Consider the following 27,246-nt stretch of genomic DNA (forward strand, 5'->3'; position numbering starts at 1 on the left):
TTTGAACGATTCCTTAGAAATTATAGAGAATGAAGAGTCATTACCACTTTTGCAAATAATTGTTAAATTTGTTTTCTATGGAATACTTGGGAGTGGATGACTGGACTTCTTGTGCCCTTTGGAGAAGCAGGTAAAATAGCAGTGGCCTAAGCACCTTCCCTTGTGTGTTGCAGGTACTTCTCCCAGCAGCTGGTCAGTTACAGTTATAGGATGTGAAGAAGACTTGCTGTGAATTCTTGGCATCTCAGCTTCATCCTGTCAAATGCTTAGGAATTCGGGCTTTCGCTGATATGCATGCATGCACAGACCTCCTGAACAAGGCCAACACCTATGCAGGCAAGTGGAGGAGACTTCAGCTGAATTGGAGACCAGGAAGAATGTGGAACTCTTGTTCTCATGTGCTTTTGCAGTGATCTCTGTAAAGTCATGTAATGTTTATGGATATGAGTTTTATAAAAAATACTTAAAATCTTATAATGGTAGAACGGCATAATTGAAACATGAAATTCTCAACTTAAGAGTGACTGTAAAAAAAAAAAAAGAGTGACTGTAAATTGGTGTTGGGACTGAATAATAGAATAGCTAGTTTTGTGGGAGTATTGATCCCTATGTATTTTTCTTTCAAATTGTTAAAGGAATAGGCATATGAGAAAATGTATTCATGTGAAATTAAGTTATTTGTCTTTGTGATTTTTTATGTCTTTTTCTTGCATCCTTAAAAATAGTTTTGTGGATTAAAAAAATCTAAAAATCTAGATGTGTTTGGGTAGAGTAGAAAAGTAGGTCCCAAGTGTAGGCAGCCCTCTCCTGAGATAGCAGTTGCCAAGACTTTCTGGCCTTGGTCCCTAGCAGAGGGATGCCTGTCAGCTGCTGTGCAGACTCCTTCAACCCACACACCCAATTTTATAGTTGGGGAGGAGAGGTTATTGTTAGATCTTTGGATGTATCTAATATTCACAAAAGTAACCTATACTTTATTTTTCTTTGAGTTTATGAAAACTTAAAAATACATAATTAAAAGTGATTATTAGGAAGTTTCTAAGCTTGTTTAAAAAAATCTTTCCAGCTGTGCAAGTGGCACACACCTGTAATCCCAGCAGTTTAGAGAATTGCAAGTTCAAAGCCACTGGAATGGACTCAGAGAGGCCTTAAGCAACTTAGTGACACCCTGTCTCTAAATAAAATATTAAAAGGTGGGTGATGCTGGGGATGTGGCTCAGTGGTTAAGCACCCCTGGGCTCAGTCCTTGGTAGCAAAAAAACAAAATGAAAAAAAAACAAACCATCTTTCCAGGAGACAACTGGTAGAAGTTATAATACACTTTTTGCTTGCAAGATGTTTGTCCTGCATCTTTAAGATTCAATAGAAACCAATCCTATCGAAACTTCTAGTGTTCATTGCCTTTTAGTAAGCTCTAGCATACTACCTCTCCCAGCCTTCAGATACAAGAACCTCTTTTCCAAGCTCTACTTCCTTCATTGTGCTTACACTAAAGAGAAAAGGAGCTTTCTGTTTTATAGGTGTGGGTAGATGGTGTGTGTGTTTGTTTTTACATGCATAGAGCAATGGAGAGACATATTCCTAGAATCTGTTGTATTAACCAAGTAATGATTCCAAGTGGTTAGTTAAAAAAAGTCCTACAGTGTTTCAGTAAAGCACAATAGGTTCTATGAATTTTAGCTTTATGGATTTCTTAAAGATGGACTTACTATTCTTTATAAAATCGTTTCAGTGGGAAAATGTAATTTGAGTTCCATGAAGCTGATTTATGGATAAGTTTTATAACAACCTTTCTATAAGTTGAGCAATGCCTACATTACAATGCAAGGTGTAAATCTTTTGCATGGGGTAAGGCATTTTAAGAAAAAAACAGATAATTTAATTCATTGGTACATTCCAGTGCAACCACTTACATTCTTCAGTTAAGTAGAAAATATTTCTTCTAAATCCAGTCTCCATTAACTGCTAGACATAATACACCTGTTGTAATTGACTTAAATTAGGAAATTACAGGAAACATATATTTTGGATAATTTTTCTCTACATGCAGCAATTGCTATTTATATCTTTTTTAGAATGCTGGTTGCATTCTGTAGTTCCTCTGTAGTTCTTGAGAAATGTAAATTGACTCTTAATAGGGGCCAAGTCCCTCAGGAGAAACCAAATAAAACTGGATTTATGCAAAAGATACCTAAACATAATTCTTAGGATGTACTAATACTCTTAGTTTTGCTTATATTAGAACCAACTCATTTTCTGTATTATCAGGAGATAATTAGATTTGATTCTTTCCTTTATTGTATTTTACTACAGAATAAGAAGAAATTTCCCCTAGAGTTAGAACATCTCTGTATCTTAGTTTGTAGAGTCCTTCTACAATTTTTTTTTTTTTTTGGAAAAATTCTTGTCACTTTTAAGAAAATTACCCAGAAACGTTGATTCCTCATTTTTAGTGTACTATATTTTAATTCAGTATCTACTCGTAAAGGATGCACTGCTTTTATACCATGATTCTGAATTTTTTTATTTAGAATAAAAAGTTCTTAGGGTTGTAAGTACCATTTTAAAACGTCTTTTATTATGAAAAATTGCAAATGTACAAAATGAGAATAGTACTCATCATACAACTTCAAGAGTTGTTAACTTATTGGGTAATCTTGTTTTAGCTATAACCCTTTTAACTTCCCCCTCTTCGATTGTTATTTTTTGCTTTGTAAACTTTTTAAGGAAATCTAAGATATATACAGAAAAGTACCCAAATCACTAGTCTCTATATAGCTGGACACATTTTATGCATCCTCCTATATTATTTGAAGCAATTGTCAGTTTCATCTATATACTTTCACCATTATATTTTTATTATTATTTTACAAATATAATTACAAAATATAACTTTGTATAATGAAGCCATTTCCATATCTTTGGTGTATTGATACCTGTGGCAACAAACTTTCTAAAATAAATAATCCAGAATAATGCTAGAAAGCAGTTATTCTTGATAGTGAAGGTTTTTATTTTTATATCTTAAGTACTAGGAGATGGGGACGTAAGGAGCCCACGTGGGAAGTTGTCCATAAGCTCTCTTTTACCTCCAAAGAATTGATTTTTAGTTTATCTTCAAGCATTTTATGTGTCCAGAATATCTATCCAAACTCCTAAATTACTTCCTAGTCAAATCATATACCATCTGAAAAGATTAGAGAATGAAGGGGACAATAGCAATAGAAAAAGTCAACATCTTTTTCTTTATCATAAGTTGTGAGCTGAGCAGAGCCTGTGATGAGCTTATCTGAGCAGGAAAGTAAAAAAGGAAGAAAATAGCAATAGAAGTGTCGATACTTATACATACATAAATACATAGAAAGAAGGGAGGAGAAAGAGGATCTGAGGGAGAGAAAGGATAAGTAAGGAAAGAAAGCCTTCGTACCCTTGGGGTGCTTTCCCATCCAAGATGACCAGGCTTAGAACCCTCTAGAAACTACAGAGTATGCATACTCCTGAAAACCCATCAGAGAGCCTGGACTCAGATATGCCTTATTTCTTTCACATGGAGATTGGAAATAAGCTTCCAGTGTTCACAACATGGGACCTCTGTAGAGAAGGTAAAAAGCTGAGAAAGCAAGTGGGGAAGGAGCAGAGGCCCAGCAGGAGAGGGTGTGGAGTCCACAGGGCTCCTTCTCTGCACCTGTGCTGGCGTGGTTTCAGCAATGGGGTGCTGGCAGTCACAGCCTGTCTCACTGGTCCATGTGCTTCTCCAAGGCAAGTGGTGATCTGTTTCAAACCAGTGACAACAGAAGTGATCAGACCAGCTGGGTTAGTGACTGCTTTGAGGCATGGTTGTGCTGAACTGAAGTCAGCCTTTGTTATTTTTTAAAAATGAAAAATTCTAGTTAACTTCAAGTGTATTGACTTCTTAGGATACTGCTTATTTATGGACTCTTTTTTTTTACTTCTCATAGAGAAGTGTTTTAAGTGGTATTCATATTTTAATGATTTCTCAAATCATGAAAACCTTTGCTTTTAGCATTTTGGGTAGCCCAGAACTATAATGGAGATAAAAATTGAACTTATCAGTTTAGGCATATTTTATTTATTTTTTATTATTAGTTGTTCAAAACATTACAAAGCTCTTGACATATCATATTTCATACATTTGATTCAAATGGATTATGAACTCCCATTTTTACCCCATATACAGATTGTAGAATCATATCGGTTACACATCCACATTTTTACATACTGTCCTATTAGTAACTGTTGTATTCTGCTACCTTTCCTATCCTCTACTATCCCCCCTCCGCTCCCTTCCCCTCCCATCTTCTCTCTCTACCCCATCTACTGTAATTCATTTCTCTCTTGTTTTTTCCCCCTTTCCCCTCATTTCCTCTTTTTATGTAATTTTGTATAACAATGAGGGTCTCCTTCCTTTACCATGCAATTTCCCTTCTCTCTCCCTTTTCCTCCCACCTCTCATCCCTGTTTAATGATTATCTTCTTCTCATGCTCTTCCTCCCTGCTCTGTTCTTAGTTGCCTTCCTTATATCAAAGAAGCCATTTGGCATTTATTTTTTAGGGATTGGCTAGCTTCACTTGGCATAATCTGCTCTAATGCCATCCATTTCCCTGCAAATGCCATGATTTTGTCATTTTTTAGTGCTGAGTAATACTCTATTGTGTATAAATGCCACATTTTTTTATCCATTCATCTATTGAAGGGCATCTAGGTTGGTTCCACAGTCTAGCTATTGTGAATTGTGCTGCTATGAACATCGATGTAACTGTGTCCCTCTAATACACTCTTTTTTTTTTTTTAAAGAGAGAATTTCAATATTTATTTTTCAGTTTTCGGCGTACACAACATCTTTGTTTGTATGTGGTGCTGAGGATCAAACCCGGGCCGCATGCATGCCAGGCAAGCGCGCTACCGCTTGAGCCACATCCCCACCCCCTCTAATACACTCTTTTAAGGTCTTTGGGGAATAGTCTGAGAAGGGGAATAGCTGGGTCAAATGTGATTACATTCCCAGCTTTCCCAGGAATCTCCATACTGCTTTCCAAATTGGCCGCACCAATTTGCAGTCCCAACAGCAATGGACAAGTGTACCCTTTTCTCCACATCCTCGCCAGCACTTGTTGTTGTTTGACTTCATAATGGCTGCCATTCTTACTGGGGTGAGGTGGTATCTTAGGGTGGTTTTGATTTGCATTTCTCTGACTGCTAGAGATGGTGAGCATTTTTTCATGTACTTGTTGAATGATTGTATGTCCTCTTCTGAGAAGTGTCTGTTCAGGTCCTTGGCCCATTTGTTGATTGGGTTATTTGTTTTCTTATTGTTTAATTTTTTTGAGTTCTTTGTATATTCTGGATATTAGAGCTCTATCTGAAGTGTGAGGAGTAAAAATTTGTTCCCAGAATATAGGTTCCCTATTTACCTCTCTTATTGTTTCTCTTGCTGAGAAAAAACTTTTTAGTTTGAGTAAGTCCCATTTGTTGATTCTTGTTTTTAACTCTTGCGCTATGGGTGTCCTATTAAGGAATTTGGAGTCTGACCCCACAATATGTAGATTAGAGCCAACTTTTTCTTCTATCAGACACAGGGTCTCTGTTTTGATATCAAGCTCCTTGATCCATTTTGAGTTAACTTTTGTGCATGGCGAGAGAAAGGGATTCAGATTCATTTTGTTGCATATGGATTTCCAGTTTTCTCAGCACCATTTGTTGAAGATGCTATCCTTTCTCCATTGCATGCTTTTAGCACCTTTGTCAAATATAAGATAGTCGTAATTTTGTGGATTGGTCTCTGTGTCCTCTGTTCTGTACCATTGGTCCACCCGCCTGTTTTGGTACCAGTACCATGATGTTTTTGTTACTATTGCTCTGTAGTATAGTTTGAAGTCTGGAATCACTATACCTCCTGATTCACACTTCCTGCTTAGAATTGCTTTTGCTATTCTGGGTCTTTTATTTTTCCAGATGAATTTCATGATTGCTTTATCTTTTTCTACAAGAAATGAGTTTAGGCATATTTTAATAGTTCTAGCAGAAGAGTCTTTTAAGGAAATTAGTGGTTTTTTTTTTTTTTTTTTTTTTTTTTTTTTTTTTTGGTGCTGGGGATTGAGCCCAGGGCCTTGTGCATGTGAGGCAAACACTCTAACAGATTTTAATATATTAGATTTAAATTATAAATTACTAGATGAATTTTATTTAGCCTTTCTTGTTGATAACCAAGGGTTGGAAGTAGTTGGATTTCAAGAATGTCAAAATAAGTTAGGGGAAAAATAGTTCTTTCTTAGTCATCTTATACATCATCACTCCCTGTACTGAAATCAGAGAAGCTCCTAGTTCCAGTTTTAACTACCTTCAGGAAAATTCACATTATCATTTTTTGGCTAGTACTCTAGCTGAAATTCTGAGTTGGTGAGCACTACATTTCTCATCAACAGGACTGCCTGGGGAGAAGCACTCTTTTCCAGGCACTTTCTGTTGTTTCCTGCTCCTGTCTTGCTGTTCTCTGTTCTCTGTTAATACTTCGCTGCCCCTGTAATAGTACCTTATCTTTATCCAGCACCTACACTTCTCTTCTCATGAAGATCTAGATCAGTCAAATTATCCAACTTTTTTAGATGCCTGTTTATTTTCACATGCATTCCTTTTCCCTTTCTCTTAATTGGAATTTTGTTCCCCTTATCCCAGCTTTGTATTGGAGGGGAATGCCTTTAAGGCCATACCCTCAACTCACTGGGAACACAAGTAGAAGGGTACTACTTCCAGACTATGTTCTCTTGCTGTCATGTCTTGGTTCTGCACAGATAGGTGTGGTCCACAGCATTCTCTTATAGCCCATTTTCTCTCTTGGCTTCTAGGCATACTTTTAAAAAAATAATAATTTTAGTTGTAAATGTAGTACCTTCATTTTATTTATTTTTATGTGATGCTAAGGATCAAACCCTGTGCCTTACATGTGCTAGGCAAGCACTCTACCACTGAGCCACAACCTCAGCCATATACTTTAACATCTAGGTTACTTTTTCATTTTATACTTCATTTCTCTTGCTACCAGCTACTTCAAAATCTTTACTGTTGGCTCACTTGAGACCTCTCTTCTTATTTCCTTGTGGCCCTCATCTTTCTTCCATGAATCTACTTGTTATCTCAGACCATAATTCCAGAGGATATTGGACTGTCATATTTGGAACTCCATGGTTTTAGCCTTTGTGACAATATTTCGACCTTCTCATTCTCTTATATTTCTTCATAATTCTGTACTCCCTGAGTTCATTTCTTTCAGACAGTTCTTGGCTCTTCGGCTTAGATCCAGTGGTCATTCTGTTCAAAGCTAATTTCTTTTTCTTTTTCTTTTTTTTTTTTTGGAGAATGACTTTTATTTAAAAAGCAGTGCAGTGATACATTTTTTATAGTAAAACTTTCTTTTTTAAATTTTTATTGTTGGTTGTTTAAAACATTACATAGTTCTTGACATCTCATATTTCACACTTTGATTCAAGTGGATTATGAACTCCCATTTTTACCCCATATACAGATTGCAGAATCACATCGGTTACACACCCACTGATTTACATATTGCCATACTAGTGTCTGTTGTATTCTGCTGCCTTTCCTATCCTCTACTATCCCCTATCCCCTATCCCCCCCTCCCCTCCCCTCTTCTCTCTCTACTCCCTCTACTGTAATTCACTTCTCCCCCTTGTTTTTTTTTCCTTTCCCCTCACTTCCTCTTGTATGTAATTTTGTATAACCATGAGGGTCTCCTTTCATTTCCATGCAATTTCCCTTCTCTCTCCCTTTCCCTCCCACCTCTCAACCCTGTTTAATGTTAATCTTCTTCTCATGCTCTTCCTCTCTACTCTGTTCTTAGTTGCTCTCCTTATATCAAAGAAGACATTTGGCATTTGTTTTTAGGGATTGGCTAGCTTCACTTAGCATAATCTGCTCTAATGCCATCCATTTCCCTGCAAATTCCATGATTTTGTCATTTTTTAATGCAGAGTAATACTCCATTGTGTATAAATGCCACATTTTTTATCCATTCATCTACTGAAGGGCATCTAGGTTGGTTCCACAGTCTAGCTATTGTGAATTGTGCTGCTATGAACATCGATGTAGCAGTGTCCCTGTACTATGCTCTTTTTAGGGCTCTAGGGAATAGACCAAGAAGGGGAATAGCTGGGTCAAATGGTGATTTTATTCCCAGCTTTCCACGAAATCTCCATTTTGCTTTCCAAATTGGCCGCACCAGTTTTTCTAGCATCGCCCAAACTGCTATGGGTGATAGATAATAGGCATAATAACAGGCTTTAGTCTTTTTTTGTAATAGTTTATATTCCAGTTTTAGTAAACCCACACCCAAATCCACTCTGTTTGGATTATGACTTATTCTCTATAAAAGCAGTTCTTAAACATTTTCTTGTGTAGAATTTTTTTTAAAATTCTAATATTTGTCTACCCCTCTACAGTTTAGGCTAGCAATCACTACTTGGGGTAAATATCTGTCAGAATAAGCCCATGATTTGAATGCTGCCCTGTTGAAAGAAACTTGTGCTGAGTGAGTGATTTTAATAATATTATTAGCCTTGACTATGTGATATGCATATTAAAGAATACATGCTGATTGCTTTGAGTCTATTTCAATGTTAATTTACTGATACAGAAGATTCTTTCTTTGGAGAACTGTGGAAGCGCTGGATGTATGATGCTTCTTAAATAAATTTATGCTGACTTAAATGACTTGTCTTTAAAAAGTAATCATTTTTATATTGTACTCATTGTGGACCTTATTTATGCCCTAGTAAACTAAGTGCAATCTTTGCTCTGCTTTTTTGTTAGTGTTCTACTGAAATGAATTGTTTTTTGGTTTCATCAAAACTGCCTTGAGTTAATGAAACTGTTGGAGATACATATGTGAATTATTTTCCCTGAGATATTAATAATGTTGAGAGTCAAAGAACACAGAGTGTTGGCACTTGTCAGAACCTTAGTAGTTGTCAAACATTACACTTTCATTTATTAATTAGAAAAATGAAGATCAGGTATATTTTTTTATAAAAACACTTTGTCAAGAATGAGAACTTTATGGATTGAGATACTATAATATAGTCATGCGCTTTCCATCAATTTTCAGATGGGATTCTGCCTCAAGGTGCAATATAGAGGAATTACAGAGACCTCTCTTGGCATTTAGTTGTGAAGAAAAAGGTCCTTGTTCTTTAGAAATCAAATACAAATGGTACTTTACACATTATTACAGGATACAAAATGGAATAGGGATATTTTTTACCTATATTGCAGATTTCACTGTACTTAATTTGGTGTGAGAGCCCTGAACCTGATGAGCTCTATTGGCCTGGTGTGACAAATCCTAGGGATTGTCCATTATTTATTGATAAACTTAATCTATTTGCTGGAGAGAAGCAAACAGGAAAGTTAAACTGCTTTAGACAGTGAGAGACTCCTGCATACATGCTCGCCATGGAAAAAACCATATGTGTGTTGTACGTGTACAACACATGTGTTTAATGTCTGTGCATATTGATGTCTTTATGCCATCTTGCATATTTTTTCAGGGAAAAGAAACTGATTTTTAAATACCAGTAGAATGGGGTTGACTTTTATTGAGTGGCCAGTAGTAAACTACTGAAGACAAATGAATGTCACAGTGAAGCTGCGTGTTATAAGCAGGATGATTTGACAATATTGGGTGAAAGAATTAGAAGCAATAGTCAAGGTGGGTAACTAGGTGAGAAGTAGGGTAAAGAAAATAGAGAGGAGTTGAATGAAACAAGATTATAAATATAGCAAGTAACCATAGCTGAGAGGAGACAGACTGTACTCTTGAGATGACATGCTCTTTGGCTTCACATTTTAGGTAAATGCTTTGCTATGTATGTTTTTATTAGTTCCTTTTATATCTTTTTAATGTACAGTGTATTGTCTCTCTTCCTCTTGTATAACAAATAGCTATCATGCTGTATTTACTGGTCTATGTTTTGTTTTTACTTAGTTGGCAGTATTTTCTAAAGCTTTTTCTGTATCATGAGCTTCCTTGTTTTTTTTTTTTTTAATATTTTTTAGTTGTAGATGGACACAGTACCTTTGTTTTATTTATTTATTTTTATGTGGTGCTGAAGATTGAACCCAGTGCCTCACACTTGCAAGGCAAGCTCTCTACTACTGAGCCACAACAGAATAAAATATATTATTTTTTAACCGATTCCTACTGATTTGCTCTCTTATATAATTATAAAAACAGTACTCATATCATACACAAGGCTCTGGGTTTGATTTCCAGCACTGCAAAAACAGAAAAACAGTGTAGGAGAGAATAACATAATGACATAAGTGTCATTTTATAAGTGGCCAAGTATATTTGCAGGATGAGATTTCAAAAATATTTTTTGTAGACTTGTGCTAATTTATTCTCCTACCAGTAGTATGAAGTAGCACAATGTTTCATAGTAGGATATTTTGTTTTTCAGTTTTTTAAAATCTTTTGCCTTATGGTTTTATGGCTTGAGACTAAGCAAGAAATGTTCAGTCATATCATTTTTATTCTTAGTAGTAGTAATATAAAAGCATTTAATGTCATGATAGATGATGGATAAAGAGCATTAAATAACAGATGGGCAGCAATGCCTTCTTGCCTTCTTCCCACAGAGTTCTTGTGACCCAGTTTCTATCCTAACATGTTTTCAGTTGCTTTTTGATACTTAAAATTTAAATATGTATTTCTTTAAAAAAAATTTTTGGAAACCATACTCAATGCCTCACTAACTGGCTTTGATAGGCACCTTTGATTTTTTTGTTACTTAGTTGGTCATATGTATTTGGGAAGTGACCTACATTATGTATGTATCTCACATAAATGGGCTAAATTTGTGGTCTTATTCAAGGTTTTTTTTTTTTTTCTGAGATAACCAAGAGATTCCCTTTAGAGATGTATTTTGGATTTTACATGTTTCCATACAGTTTTGTGTAGCATCTTTTGCCCCCAAAATTTTGACATCACCTGCTTTTTTTTCCAGCAAATATACCCCCACTCCCAAAAATGACAAGATTGTTTTTTATTTTAGTTGAAGAGAATTAGATATTCTAGATATTCTAATTAGTTTTATTCTAAACCAGACTCAAAAAAGAAGGATATTTTGATGGCAAAAATGGAAAAGTCACTTTTAGCATAAAGTTTGTGAATCACCATTGTGGAGGTGGTGAAGTACATCCAGGTCTCAAAGAGAGGTTGTTAGTATATTATTTAGATATACTTTAATTAGTGTGTGATTCAAATATATATTCTCTTGATCACTCATTAGAAATAGTTCATTAACTGAGTAATAATCAATTTAATATTTTATTCCCAGTTTTCAGTAGTGCTTATCAGAAGCTTAAGTCTTTTTATTTCATGAAATCTCAATTTTGTTATGCTACAAGGGTTATAAGAAAGAAAGGAAAAATGATAGATGCTTTTAAAAATACTGTAGTTAGTTTGGATGTGATTTTTAATGTTTTCAGTTTGATGCTAAGTGAATTGGTAAGTTTTAGGATTGATAGGATCATGCAGGACAATCATGGGTTACTGAGAAGCAAGAAGCAAGAGAAACTGCAATCTAGGCATCAGAAATTTGTTTGGCAATGTCTGAGCATGCAGCCATTCTGAAGACAGAGGGTTGGGCCAGTGATAGCAATCATAGAATATTCTTGAGATATGCTGATTTGTGGATAGACTCATGCTATATAAATTGTGTGAATTGTTGTAGGTAAGTGTGTAGAATCTTATTTTAGTAGGAAATATTAATAAATACTCCAATTAGATTATTTGAAGGACACTTGAATAGCCAGAGTTTAAAATATCAAATGCCTTAGAATGATTCAGCTGGTCATCTGGGGCTTCCTGATTTCCTTGGGTCCTGGGTCTTGGGTCCTGGGGAAGTGTGTTAAAGGCAGCAATACTGTTAAATTGCCTACCAGTTAATGCAGCAGAACATTTGAAGAAATATGTAGTTAATCTAAATAGAGGAAAAGAAGACCCTAAAGTAAACTGATTTCCAACAGATATTTCAAAACAATGCCCTCGATATTTAGGAATGTGCCGCATATTTACCACAATCTTTCCAAAGAAAACTTAATACAGGAGTGTAAACATCAAATAACAATACAGAAAGATTTTCTACGAAGGAGTGATGGTTTCAGTAGAAAGTTGACAGAAGTTGAAAATAATTTTAAAATATGTGTATGTCTACAATCAGAGTTACTTTGAACTTGAACATTTCTTGTTTCTTTATTTTTTCCTTTCGAGTAATTTGTGTAGTTGGTGAAGGACAGTGTTCATTTGTTTGAGTATTAGCTGTTCTAATTTTGTCAGTGCAGTAATAGTTGATTATTGACCATAATAGTTGATTATCTACTAGTAAGGAGTACATAATGAATTTAGATCCCAGACTTGATTTTAGATAGGGTGTACTCATGTCCTAACTTGATGATTTTAAAACAAATTATACCCACTTTGAAAACTTCATCTTAATTTTCTGAACCATGTGCTTTGAGAAAGACATTTGTCAATGACAAATTAGGGTATTCATAGTGAGGCTTCCATCATGCTTCTAAGTAAATACTATTGTTAAATAATTCCACACAAAAAAACACCATTTTTTTTCATATTAGATTCAAACAATTTATGTAAATTTATATATAATTTGTATAGATTATTCTGTTAATTCAATTTTATTTTTATTCTTTCCACATTTTCAAATTGGTACATTATAGTTGTACATAATGATGGGATTTGTTGTTACATAATCATGTATGCACACAATATAACAATATCATTTGGCTAGTATCACTCCCGAAGTTTGTTTTTTTTAAACAAATTCATTTTTTTCTGATCTGTGAAGCAGAGGCTAACTAAGATAACATATATAGTTACAGTGTAGAAAAGTTGTGTTTTCTCTTTTCTTCACCGCCCCTGGAGAATTTGTTCCCACATGAAAATTATAAGGAGGCCAACAATCCCCTTACTTCCATTCGGATTTATAATTTATAGGAGAAACTTAGTACACAACAATTATAGACATATATTTGGAGGTGAAATATTGTTACAACTAGGAAGAAAGAGATTTATGTTAGTATCTCTTTTATTCAATATCTACTGTGTGTTTTCTATCTGAATTTCTAAATTGTTATACATAAATATTTAAAAGTTATATGCTATTTTTCCTTAAAATTGATTTATTTCTCAGTATTTTAGAACATTTAGTCTAAAGAATCTTGGTATGATTTTATTATATTCATTTTTCAGTTAATAGTTTCAACTACTGAAGACTTTTTTGCTTTTGTTAGTGTACCAAAAAAACTTTTGAAATGATTTTTTACATGAACTTCTAGTAAGGTCAGAAAATAGTAGGAGTTTTTAGATGTAGAAGAACATGTACCATTAATTGTGATAACATTTTGAAATCTGTAACCCTGTTAAAATTCTTTCATATTAAGTTTTGAAGTACTATTATACTGTAAAGACTAGATCTCTTAAAAGTAGGTATTTAGGTTTTATCCTTAGTTTGTATTATTGACTTTCTTTGTAATTTGAGTTTTGACCATGTTCATGTTTAATCACAAATTTATCACAATGTTGTTCCTTATTAGTGCATTATTTGTAAACATAATTTGTAAATAATATACTATATTTTTACAGTAGGTTTAGATTTATGGAAAATTTAAGGAGTAAATGCTGTTTTCATATATTCCCTGAGTCCGCCATTCCACCAGTTTTTCCCATTATTAACATCTTGCATACTGTAGTACATTTGTTAACAGTTGATGAGTCAATATCAATGTCTTTTAATTAACTATAGTTTATAGTAGGGTATTCTTTGTGTGGTATATTCTGTAAGTTTTGATAAATGTTTAATGATATATATCCATTATAGAATAGTTTTTACTGCCCTACAAATCCCCTATTCATCTCTCTTCTTTCCTTTGATATATGCTGGCAACCACTGAACTTTCTATCATCTCTGTAGTTTTGCCTTTTTCATAATGTCTTATGTTTGCAATTCAGGATACACACACACACACACACACACACACACCAGGTACGCTCTAGCATGTCTTCAAAACAAAGGGAAATATTGAATTGGGGGGGGGATGTTATATACATTTTTTTTTGAAAGAGAGTTCCTTGGTGCTGTAGTGTCCTGATTGGCATGTGACCATAATTGCTAGGTAAGACTTGTAATGTTGGAGTTAGGCCCTCAGGGTTGTGGCTTGGGCTTGCAAGACAGTTTTGAAACAGGCATACATATGCTTGTCTTGGCTATATTTCAGTTGGATGTGACACAACTGACCCTATTTTGTATACTTAACCTTTATAGATGCTATAAACATCATGTATAGGTTTTTGTTTGATCATAGATTTTCAACTCATTCCAGTAAATGACAAGGGGTGAAGTTGCTGGATTGTATAGTAAGGGTATATTCAGTTTGGGAAGAAACTGCCAAATTGTCTTTTTACCAGCATTGAATGAGAGTTTCTGTTGCACCACATCTTTACCAGTAGTTGTTTTGAATTTTAGTTGTTTTAGTAAATGTATAAATCTTATTAATGTTTTAACATGTAACTCTATGAGAATATAAAATGCTGAACATCTTTTAATAGGCTTATTTACCATCTTTACATCTTCTTTGATAAAGTGTCTGTTCAGATCTGTTTGGTGCTCATTTTAAAATTAGGTTACTCATTTTCTTTGAGTTTTAAGTGTTCTTAATATATTTTGGATAATAGTCCTTTATTAGATATATGTTTTGCAGATATTTTCCCCCAGACTGTGGCTTATCATTTTATATCTTTAGTATCAGGGAGAAGAAGTTTATAATTTTAATGAAGTTCAATTTATCAAATATTTTTTCATGAATCATGCTTTCAGTATTGTATCTAAAAAGTCATCACCAGACAGATCCAAGATCTGTTAGGTTTTCTCTTCTGTTAACTTCTAGGATTTTTAAAGTTTGTGTTTTATGTTTAATTCTATGGATCATTTTGAGTTAATATTTGTGAAAAATATAAGGTCTTTACCTGGATTCGTTTTTTTTCACGTAGATGATTGGCTGTTCAGATATTGTTAAAAAGACTACCCTTTCTGTGTTGAATTATTTTTGTTTGTCAAAGATCAGTTTGTGTAGTGCTACTTCTGGGCTCTCCATTCTGTTCTATTGATATGTTGTTTTCACGATTTTTCATTTTGTCTCAATTTTGTATTTATTTCAGTGTGATACCTTGTTTAACCAAGACTGAGTTTAGAAAAAAGTTGTATCTCTTGGATTTTTGTAGAGCCAATCTTTCGTAATCACTCCAGAGCTGCTTATTATATTTAAAATCATCTTGTGATGAACCTTTTATAAGGTGAATAGTTATTCATGAAGTTTTTGAAAGTAGATTTTTCCAAATGTTCTAAAGCGGAAGCCAACTAGTCAGTTCTTCTTATGGTATTTTATGGTGTTTATATTCATTTTTTATTTGAAGCAAATCTTTAAAAAAAATCTTTTTATGTAGTATTAGGATGTAGTTAATTGTGAGGACCTATAAGATAATCTGAATTTTTAAAGCAAGTTTTTACTTTAGAACTTAGGGATAATACTAATAAGCACTATTTTTAGTTGGATATGGATACAATACCTTTATTTTATTTACTTTGATCTGGTGCTGAGGACCAAACCCAGTGCCTCACATGTGCTAAGCAAGCATTCTACCACTATGCCACTACCCCAGCCCCCAGCCCTAAATTATTGAAACCTTATTTTTTATCAGATACAACCCTGATATCAAAAAGTTTTACAAATGCAAATACTAATTGGGTCATCACCATGAAAAGGATTACATGCTTAACTCCAAAGTGCACTGTATAGAACAGAATTGATACAGCTAAATGTCCATTAAGGCAGCCTTCCACACGTGCTGTTGCTTTGCTGTATCATGAACTGAGTTTGTGAAGTTCGTTAGTTCTTGCTTGTAGGAAGTGCAGTTGGTTTTCTTATTTGTAGGTTAGACAAAGTTAAGAAACTGTCATAAGTGGATATTGGTATAAATGCATTAATTTTGATTTTAATTCCCAAACAGAGCAACATTTTGCAGATGTCATACTTAGTGAAGAATTTCTCAACCTGGGCATTGAACAAGTGTGCAGCTTAATCTCAAGTGACAAACTTACCATTTCCTCAGAAGAGAAGGTAGGTATTTTTTTTTCCCAGTGTATGTTGACAGAGTATGTTTTTTTTCCTTTCTTTCAATTTGTTTTATAAATTTATGATCTTATGTTTATAGTGACAGCCTGTCATATTTTGTCTAGAAGTTAAGAAAGTGGTAAGTATAAATTAATTCATATATCCACACATATTTTTGAAAAGGTGCTTGTGTTGGGAGCTTTTCAGCAGCACTGTTGGTCCTTCTACAGTGGCTGTATTCAGGACTAATTCTAAGTGAGTAAGAATGAAGCAACGGTTAATTTCTTATGCATCTATATTTCATAGTCATGATACATTTTATCATCATACAGATGAGTCAAAGGGAACAAGATGTGGTGGTAGTGCTGAGGAAATTATTGTAAGGTTTGGATAATTTTTCTACCACAACAATGACTTAATCCTTTTTATATTAGGTTCTCATTTTATGAACTCATACCTATTGCATGTGTGAGTCTTTTTATATGTTAAACATTAGTTTTGCATTCTCAATAAATAGTATTAGATTGTGTAAGGCATCTTTGGATTTGAACCTCATAATGAAAAAACAGTGTTTTGTAGTGTCCTTCGTTAGTTCTTCTTTTTTTCTTTAGAATCTATACATTTTACAAATACTGTCTTATTTTTAGGTGCATATTTTTACCCAGTGTGTCTATTGAAATTTCCAATAAAAAATTATAAAACTTGTTTTTTCAGCAAACATTTAAAATAAATATTTAATAGGTAGAGAAAACAAAAAGAACAAAATTTAATTGACTCACCTTTCAGGATGATTACTTGAATCTTCTTAATTCCATAGCTCTTACCCTTCTCAACCATTACATTTAACTTTTTCCTATGTAAGATTTTTTCTGTTTTAATGTTCTTTTATAGCATAATTAGTGTGCTGCTTCTCAAATGGGGTCAGGTGTTTTTTTACAAATAAGTGGGGTGTCAGCATTTTGAACAATTATTTTGTGGTTAGCAGCACAGGTTTATAGCAGAGTGTCTTGATTTCTGTAGCTGCTCTCTTGTCTTCCCATTGTACATTCTCTCTTCTCTGATTCCTGGTCTCCCAATCCCTAACTTATTTGCCTCTCTTGGTAGTAAAGGACACATGTTACTACTATTCTCTGTAATAACACATTTCTCCTTTCATCCTCATTTTGATATGCAAAACTGAACTATTGTTTGGAAATCATGAGATTCAGAATTTGAGAATCATGAATCTATAAATCAGTGTCATTTTATAAATATTTCTTTGAGTTTTTTAATTGATCTTTATCAGATACCATATCTAAGTAGTCATTATTCTTTTTTTTTCATTTGTTCATAATAGTTATTCTTGACATTAGATTCATTTGGACTAATTATAAATGCATGGAATATAATTTGCTCCAATTCAGTCCCTGCACCCTCCCCATCCTCCCTCCCACTGTTCCCTTTGATCCACTTAACTGATCTATTTATTTACATTTTTTAAAATTAGCATCTTATAGATATTCAAAATGATGAGTTTCATTATAGTATATTCACATATGTGCATTGGAAAGTTAGTTTGGGTTCATTCCACAGTTTTTCCCTACCCACTCCCCATTCCCTTCTTTTTCTTTTATTGATTTTATTTTTTTTAAATACATGACAATGGAGTGTATTACAATTTTTATTACACATATAGAGCACAATTTTTTATATCTTTGTATAAAGCATATTCATGCCAATTCACGTTATACATGTACTTGGGTTTTTTTGCATTACAATTCTTATTACACATATATACCACGATTTTTCATATCTCTGTTTGTATATAAAGTAGGTTGATAGCCAATTTGTGTCTTCAGTGTGTCTTCAGACATGTACTTTGGATAATGATGTCCATCACATTCATTCCACATTCATTAGGAGGCTAATCCCCTGCCTCCTCCCTTTCCCTCACTCTCCTCTTCCCTATCTAGAATCCATCTATTCATTCCATGTTCCTCCTCCCTACCCTATTATGAGTCAGCCTCCTTATATCAGATAAAACATTTGGCATTTGTTTTGGGGGGATTGGCTAACTTCACTTAGCATTATCTTCTCCAATGCCATCCATTTACCTGCAAAAGCCATGATTTTATTCTCTTTTTAAAAAGTTCATTGTGTATATATGCCACATTTTTTAAAATCCATTCATCCACTGAAGGGCATGTAGGTTGGTTCCACAGTTTAGCTATTGTGAATTGTGCTGCTATAAACATTGATGTGGCTGTGTCCCTGTAGTATGTTGTTTTTAAGTCCTTTGAGTATAGTCCAAGGAGAGCAATAGCTCGGTCAAATGGTGGTTCCATTCCCAGATTTCCAAAGAATCTCCATACTGCTTTCCAGATTGGCTAAACCAATTTGCAGTCCCACCAGCAGTGTATGAGTATGCCTTTTTCCCCACATCCTTGCCAACACTTATTGTTGTTTGTCTTCATAATAGCTGCCATTCTGATTAGAGTTGTATCTTAGTTTTGATTTGCATTTCTCTGATTGCTAGAGATGTTGAAAATTTTTTCATATATTTGTTGATTGATTGTATATCCTCTTCTGAGAAGTGTTTGTTCAAGTCCTTGGCCCATTTTTTGATTGGGTTACTTGTTTTTTCAGTGCTTAGCTTTTTGTGTTCTTTATATACGCTAGAGATTAGTGCTCTATCTGATGTGTGAGGGGTAAAGATTTTCTCCCAGGATGTAGCCTCTCTGTTCACCTCATGGATTGTTTCTTTTGCTGAGAAAAAACTATTTAGTTTGAATCCATCCCATTTATTGATTCCTGGTTTTAATTCTTGTGCCATAGGAGTCTTATTAAGGAAGTTGGGGCCTAACACATATGATGAAGATTAGGGCCTACCTTTTTCTTCTGTTAGACACAGAGTCTCTGGCTTAATTCCTAGGTCCTTGATCCATTTTAAGTTAAGTTTTGTGCATGGTGAGAGTTATGAGTTTAATTTCATTTTGTTGCATATGGATTTCCAGTTTTCCCAGCACCATTTGTTGAAAATGCTACCTTTTCTCCAGTGCATGTTTTTGGCACCTTTGTCTAAAATAAGATGATTGTAATTTTGTGGGTTAGTCTCTGTGTCCTCTATTCTGTACCATTGGTCTACCAGTCTGTTTTAGTGCCAATACCATGCTGTTTTGTTACTATTGCTCTGTAGTATAGTTTAAGGTCTCATATAGCGATACTCCCTCCTTCACTCTTCTTGCTAAGGATTACTTTAGCTATTCTTGGTCTCTTATTTTTCCAGATGAATTTCATGATTGCTTTTTCTATTTTTATGAGGAATGCCATTGAGATTTTGATTGGAATTGCATTAAATATATATAGTGCTTTTGGTAGTATGGTCATTTTGATAATATTAATTCTGCCTATCCCAAGAGCAAGGTAGATCTTTCCAGAAATAGTAAATGAATTCAGCAAAGGAGCAGGATATAAATCAACACCCATAAATCAAAGGCATTTCTGTATATCAGTGACAAAGCCTCTGAGAAGGAAATGAGGAAAACTGCCCCATTTACAGTAACCTCAAAAAAAAATAAGATACTTGAGAATCAAAGAAAGAAGTCAAAGATTGGGGCTAGGGATGTGGCTCAAGCGGTAGCGTGCTCGCCTGGCATGCGTGCGGCCCAGGTTCGATCCTCAGCACCACATACAAACAAAAGATGTTGTATCCGCCGATAACTAAAAAAAATAAATATTAAAGTTCTCTCTCTCTCTCTCTCTCTCTCCTCTCCTCTCTCACTCTCTCTTTAAAAAAAAAAAGAAGTCAAAGATCTATACAATGAAAACTACAGAACCCTAAACAGAGAAATCAAAGAAGATCTTAGAAGATGGAAAGATCTACACATTCCCTTCTTAAAAGGAGAAAGGGAGGAGGAGGGAGGGAGAGGGGGAAGGTGGGCAGGGTCAGATCAGAATATGATAGCCCAAAAGGTGGGGTTTTGGCCTGCTGAGAACTTCTAACTGAAGGAGATTGGAATCCCGAAAGCAACCTCAGAAGCAAAGCCTCTGCCCTCCTCCTGCCCTCCTGTCCTTCACCCTTCTCTTTCAAAGCCTTCTCTCATAAAACCTACAAATCTCTCTCTCTCTCTCTCTCTCTCTCTCTCTCTCTCTCTCTCTCTCTCTCCCCCTACCCTCCCTGCTATTCCCTTCCTGTCCCCTTACCCTCCCTTCCCCCCTCCCTTAAAAACCCTCATTCCAGACAGGACCTGCCTTAGGTCCAGAAGGAAAGAAGACTATACAGAGAAGCCAAGAAGAATCTGACCAGACAGGGCTTGCTAGGACCCTGGCAGGCTTTTACCATTAGCTCACACCCCCTTTCCAGTCATTTCTACATGGCCATCCATTCTTCATGGAACATAAACATAAAAACAGGAGCTTTCCCTGGATCTCTAGGTCTTTATTTCTGAAGGCTTTTAGGTCAAATAAAGTTCTATTAAATAAATGTTATGATTTTTAAAATGTAAAGATATATACTAGTTCATAAATTAGAAGAAGCAATTTATAAAGATAGACTCTTTCTGAAACTCATCTGAATTTTTATTGCAGTTCCTGGACCTTTTATACAGCTATAGAATTAAGATACTGTATTAGTGATAAGAGGATAAACAGTCCAGTAAGACAGAAAACTCAGAAAGTGATTGCCACATGATTTATGATTGAGGTGGGACTGCAGATCAGTGGTGGAAAATGTCAGTCTTTTTAATGAGTAGTGCTGAGACAATTGAGTATTTATGTAAAACTGAATGAAATTAAAGCTCCTACTACACCATAGACAATAATTCTGTGTGACATATAGAATTAAGTGTGAATGGCAAAACAATAAAATGCTTTCAAGATAATACCTTTATGATTTTGGAGTGGGGTAAGTTTTCTTAAATATAACATAAAAAGCACTGATTGTAAAGGAAGATATTAAGAAATTTGATAATACTAGCAGTAAGTATTTATCATAATCAGAAGACACCATGGCAGACAAAAGTCATTCTTAACATTCAAAACTAATACTTGGTGTTAGAAGTTAGCAACGGTTGCTATCTTTTGGAAGAGTGAATTGGATAGGGTGTGGGGAAGGACACTCCCAGGAGGCTGATCATATCTTTCCTATATACAGGTGTATTCACTTTGTGAAAGTTCAGCAAACTGTGCTAACAATTTGTACATTTTAAAATGTGTATGCTCTACTTCAACAAAAAGCCTTTATAAAAGAAAACTACTAAGAAGCTATTTGTAAAACATTTGTCCAGCAAAATAATAGAGACCTCCTACAGCTCAATAAGATAGACATCTCAATAAAAAATTGAGCAAAATATTTGAACACACTTCATAAAAGAGGAAATCATTTATTTGATTTATTCGAAAAGGTGCTCAACCTTATTAATCTTCAGAGGAATGCAAATTAAAATGATTGATCTCTTTATACCAAAATTGGCTAACATTAAGAATCTGAGAAAACAGTACCTAGTGAGGATGTGGAGCAATGGGAACACTACTGCACTTGGGCTAGGAATAAAAATTGGCACAACCACCTTGGGAAATGGATTGTCGTTACATAGTAGGTATGGAGGTAACATGCCAGGTGACTTAGTGATTCCTCTGTTTCAGAAATGGGTGCTTATGGGCACCAGAAGATGTTCAGAAGAGTATTTATAATAGCCTTGTTAACTATATCCAAACACTTGAAGTAATTCAAATATCTATCAACACAAGAATTTGTACATAAACTGTAGATATTTATACAGCCATGTACTACATAATAGAATGAACTTTTCTGCAGAAAAATTCATATATGATATACATACATGTGAATATGTATGTATATAAATATAAATGTATACATATTCACATTTTTCATAAAATTTTAAAGGTGTTTCTTAGCTCTCTGAAGTTCATCCCAGATGTCCAGGTACAAGCCCCTCTTCAAAAAGTACCCTCATTTGTCAATCAAAGAAGATGCATAGAAGGTATTATGTATATATTTAATGATATCAGCCTGAGCCCATTTAGGTTTGTTAATGCAACAGTGGAATGCAGCTTCCAGGCCTTCCCATTCTTGCATTTGTCTGTATTGTCTTCATATTTGTTTAAATTAGAAAGTAATACATTTTTAACAGCATTGTTGAGGTATAATTTGTATATCATAACATTTCCCTTCTGTAAGAATAAAATTCATTGATTTTTGACACCTCTATAGAGTTTTGCATCTGTCATCACTATACAAGTTCAGAACATTCCCATCACCTCCCAAAATTTCCTCAAGCCACATTTGCCATCAATCAAATGTGTATTTTCAAATATAGGGTGTTGATTGCTTCATGTACTTCAAATAACTCATCACTAAAAGTAGCATAATGCATTGATGAATAGAAACTTGAAAAACATCAACCAAAATCTTTTGTTAAATGTATTTTGAGGTTCTGTATACATACTTGATTAAAATCAGCTTATTTGCATCTGTTCTCTATTGGTAGTTTCAAAAAAGGGAACATACTGAACAGTTGATTTCTTCCTTCATATGTTCTTGGTGGGTGAATGTTGTCATGTTGTTCTGGGTGAGTTTTTAGTTTTAAAAATTTTAGTTGGTTTTGGGGAAAAATGTTCAGTTATACAAATGGCCCTTTTATATGGCAGTCTGTATAGTACTAATTTCTGAGAATAAATCATACAAAATAGAATGAAGAATAGAAGACTATATAGTTAAATTAAAACATAAATATCAAATTGTAAATTATTATTTATTAGGGGTAACTAAAGGAAAGAATGTATTGATCAACTCTGATATTAAATGTCTCAGACTTTAGAACAGAATAACAAGTATTTTAAAAGCTTTTCTTGTCTTTGTTCTACCACTTCATATTAAGATGCTGAGTATAATATAGAAGTACATATGTAATATAAATATTATGTGAGCATATTATACTCTTATGTATAATTGGGCTTCCTCAAGTGATGTTTTTAACAAACTTTTATTATACATACTATACACTATTATTATAGAAATTATTATTTCTGCTTAAAGGTGATTGTATAGTTGGGAAATGCACATATATTATGTGTAAAATTAAATATTTTTCTAAAAAAGTATAAATCAGATGTTCATGATTTTTGGAAATAAAAATACATAATGCCTAGCTAGTTCTTAAGAGGTAGGCTATATCTTCTGTTTGTCAAAGTATTTACTCTGAATTATTGGTGGAGCTAACTTTTATTGAGGTTTCTCTGTTGCCAGGTACTTTATTATCAAGGTTGCCATCAGAACCGGGAATGACATTACTATCAGGACTGAGAAAATTGGTCTGAAAGATGCTGGACAGCACATCGATCCCTATATTACAGTTAGTGTAAAGGGTAAATAACTGGCAAATTGCATTATGTTTTTTCTCATATGGGACAAAGTTTTTGACAGGGGATGGTCTTGTATATCTGACAACTTACTTTAATGCATTCTATAATGAGGCAAAATCCTAGAAGAGATCATAACAGAAAGTTCTGAAAGACTTACAAAATATATTTCCTACTTGCTTTTGAGTTTGTATAGATTTTTTCTCTTCAGATTCCAGCTAACGTGCGGACTAAACATACACATTGTCCTTAACAGCAGCTACAGCCTTCAGGATGTAGATTAACAATAGCACTCCTCACCTTCCATGGGTGTGTAGTTTTCTACACAAAGCCCTATGTCCTGTTTTCCCATCTCTCCTGCTTCAGCCCCTCTTCTTCCTGTGCTACTGAGGTATCTACATAGGTGAGTCCTACAGAGGCAGATGAAAATCAGGGGACAGGGAAGTAGGGTGCATCCATAACATCCATGCCCTGAAAGCAATCCCGTGGGATGATGATGTGATTAAGGAATAAATTATACCATTTTACAGAAATAACTATAATTAGTACAAATGGCTTATTTTAATCTGTAGTTTTGCACCAAAGGAACAGATCGGTGCTGAAATTAAATGGAGGAACTTTTATCAATTGCAGAAATAAAGTCAGATCCATGGGTTCATTAGTGCTAATTAAAAGAAAAATATGACCACAAAGAAAAAGATTTATTTAAAGAACATAATCCACAGCACTAATACTGGTACACTTTTAAATTCCGATGTTACCAGTTATCAAATATATAGTGTACTGGAAAATATTTACATTGTTTGATAGACCATTTGTAAAACCGCATACTCATTCAGAAAGTATACTTAAAACACAAAAATATTTAATGGTGTTGTAAATGTTAAGTTACCTTTGCATATGTTAAACTGAAATATTTTTATGTAAATATTTTTAATTATTAAATGTACTAAATTGTTTTTGAGCTTTTTGAAACACATAAATGAATAACACATAAACACTGAGGAGTTATTAAACGAGTCCATGTTGAATTTGATTAAACTGAGATTTTAAAACCCAGAAAATTAAAACTATATATAATGTACCATCTGGTTGTTGTAAATTCAGGGTATGTTGTAAACAGTATAACCAGAATTTAGATAATATATATGAAAAATTATTCATCAACAAAAGGGTTTTTGTTGGCTGTTCTCATCCATTTTTGGTTCTTAACAGGGAAATTATGATAAGGTTAGGTTTAAAGGCTTTTCCAAATAAGCCAAATACTTGATCAAAGTTAGAAATTGGTGGCAGAGGTCCATTGTGGCAAATTATATACTCCAGATTTTTTTTTTTTTTTGGCATAGAAAAATATAGTGGGCTATTCCCTAAGGAAAACATGTTTCTTCTTTTTACCACTTCACTATGAAGATCAAGTTTTGTCCACTTGGCCATGTAAAGGCTTCCTTGTCCCCTTCATGAGGTCTCCTATCCAGTCTATATTCATTTCTCTCCACATACCCCATGAACTTCAGCAACTCTCACATACTTGCTCACACCAAATAGGAATCTCTTAGCCTGAGAATCTCCTCTCAGCTCTTTCCATGCCTCTTTAGGAACTATAACATTTGCAGTTTCTAGATTTTCCGTCTGTATATGTGAATGCTCATAAGCAGAAACTTATTTGTTTCTCCAGATCTGAATGGCATAGATTTAACTCCTGTGCAAGATACTCCTGTGGCTTCAAGAAAAGAAGATACATATGTTCATTTTAATGTGGACATTGAGCTCCAGAAGCATATTGAAAAATTAACCAAAGGTTTGTAATTATCAGTTACTGACTTCTTAAGGACTTCTTAAGGACAGTACTTATCTGGGTTTGTGTTGATAGTGTACTTAACACAAGATCTTATGTCACATAGTTATGAATATTGACTTAAAGAAAGTCAAATCAACAATTTTTTTAAAATATGAGAATTAGCAGTTGCATTATCTAGTTGTGTAATAATGTGGTTAAATATTATTAGACAGGGAAGTATTTCTCATAATACAGAGTAAAGGAAGCAGGTTCTATAATAATTATCTTAAGTCCTTTTAGGAACCTAATGATTACTTTCTAACAGTTAAAGAATTTTTTTTTCTTTCAATAAGATGCATTGGGTAAAAAGATACTATAACTGGCAGTTTGTAAGAATATGGAAAGGACAATCTGGGCATGGCGGTTTCAGGAGGGAGAGAAATAAAATATCAAAGGAACTCTTTTAAATTTCTATTCTATCTAATATAGGTGCTTATTGAAACCATTTCTGTAGGTACTGCTGATACTTAAGTAACTTCTGTTTTTCTTGTGGTATTTAATATTTTATATTCTTTGGTAGTTTATGATTCTACCTGTGTACATAACTTACATTCTTGCTATACAATTTTGTTGTACTTTGTAGAATTAAATGATATGGAGAAATGTCACTCAGACATGGTAGAAGAGCTTGGAGTGACAGCCACAGTGAGTTATCAACAGTTGTATCATCAGATTGTTTGACACATGTTACTTTGTAAAATCATAGGCTTCTGGTGACACATAAGAAATGTGTGGTCTCTGGCTTATGTGGTTTGCTTTAATTCCTTAGGTGCAGCTATCTTCTTTGAATTCAAACACTACAAGCCTAAAAAAAGGTTTACCAGCACCAAGTGTTTTGCTTTCATGGAGATGGATGAGATTAAACCTGGGCCAATTGTAATAGAACTGTAAGTGATATACATATAAGATTCATACTGTTCTAATGGTTACTAGTTCATGTTTCTTCTTAGTCCCTCTTATCTAGAATGTAACATTGGAGTAAATCAATCATCAAAGTATTTTAAACAATCATCTTTCTATTGTGGTTACAGATACAAGAAACCCACTGATTACAGTTATTACAGAAATTACAGTTGTTGACCAAGAAACCACTTTATCTTCATCTACATCAAACTTTGCACAAGGAATGATTCTGACATGAGTAATGTGGAATTTCTGTGAATTTTACCACTCAGTAGAAATCATCATAGCTCTGGGTAGCATATTCATTCTTCAGGAGGCAGGAAGTGAGCCGTACCTATAGGCCAGTGAGTTCATTGCAAAGCTGTACCACAGAACTAAAGTCCAGCACCTCATTGTTATGACTCCTTTGGATACAAGGTTTATTGTAGATTTTGAAACATGTTTTTACTTTTCTATTAATTGTGCAATTAATAGTCTTTTTCCTAAATTACCACTGTTCCTACCCTGCTTCCTGGAACAATACTGCTGTGGTAGGTATGCTCATCTTCAAACTTTAAAATACAGCAATAAGAATGTGCTAGAGTTTACACATTTGCTCACTTTTGCTCCAATATGGTCTTTTGATTTGAATTAACTTCAAACTTTTGAATTGAATTGGGTAGGATAGTACCAGATTGCTTTGAAAGGAAATTGGATCAGTTATGGTCTGTCTTATAGGCTGTTCCTTAGAGCTGGCCTAAATTCATCCTCATCTGATAGTTCTACTTAGAAATAGTGTGCCTTTACCAGATCAATATCTTATATGGGAGTGCCCCCCAGATTGTAGCTGTGATTTTTTTCCAGATGACCAGATTGTTTTTCTGAAAGTGAGCATATTTTTAGTCATGTTGATTAGTTGTTCTACATCACATTGCTATTGTTT

The 27,246-nt window shown here is 34.2% G+C and overlaps 1 pseudogene; it reads left to right on the top strand.

The window, feature by feature from the left end:
* Positions 1-290: 290 nt before the first annotated feature.
* On the top strand, positions 291-26,551 carry LOC143389501 (axin interactor, dorsalization-associated protein-like; annotated as a pseudogene).
* Positions 26,552-27,246: the final 695 nt, after the last annotated feature.

Source organism: Callospermophilus lateralis, unplaced genomic scaffold, assembly GCF_048772815.1.
Source record: "Callospermophilus lateralis isolate mCalLat2 unplaced genomic scaffold, mCalLat2.hap1 Scaffold_63, whole genome shotgun sequence".
Lineage (NCBI taxonomy): Eukaryota > Metazoa > Chordata > Mammalia > Rodentia > Sciuridae > Callospermophilus > Callospermophilus lateralis.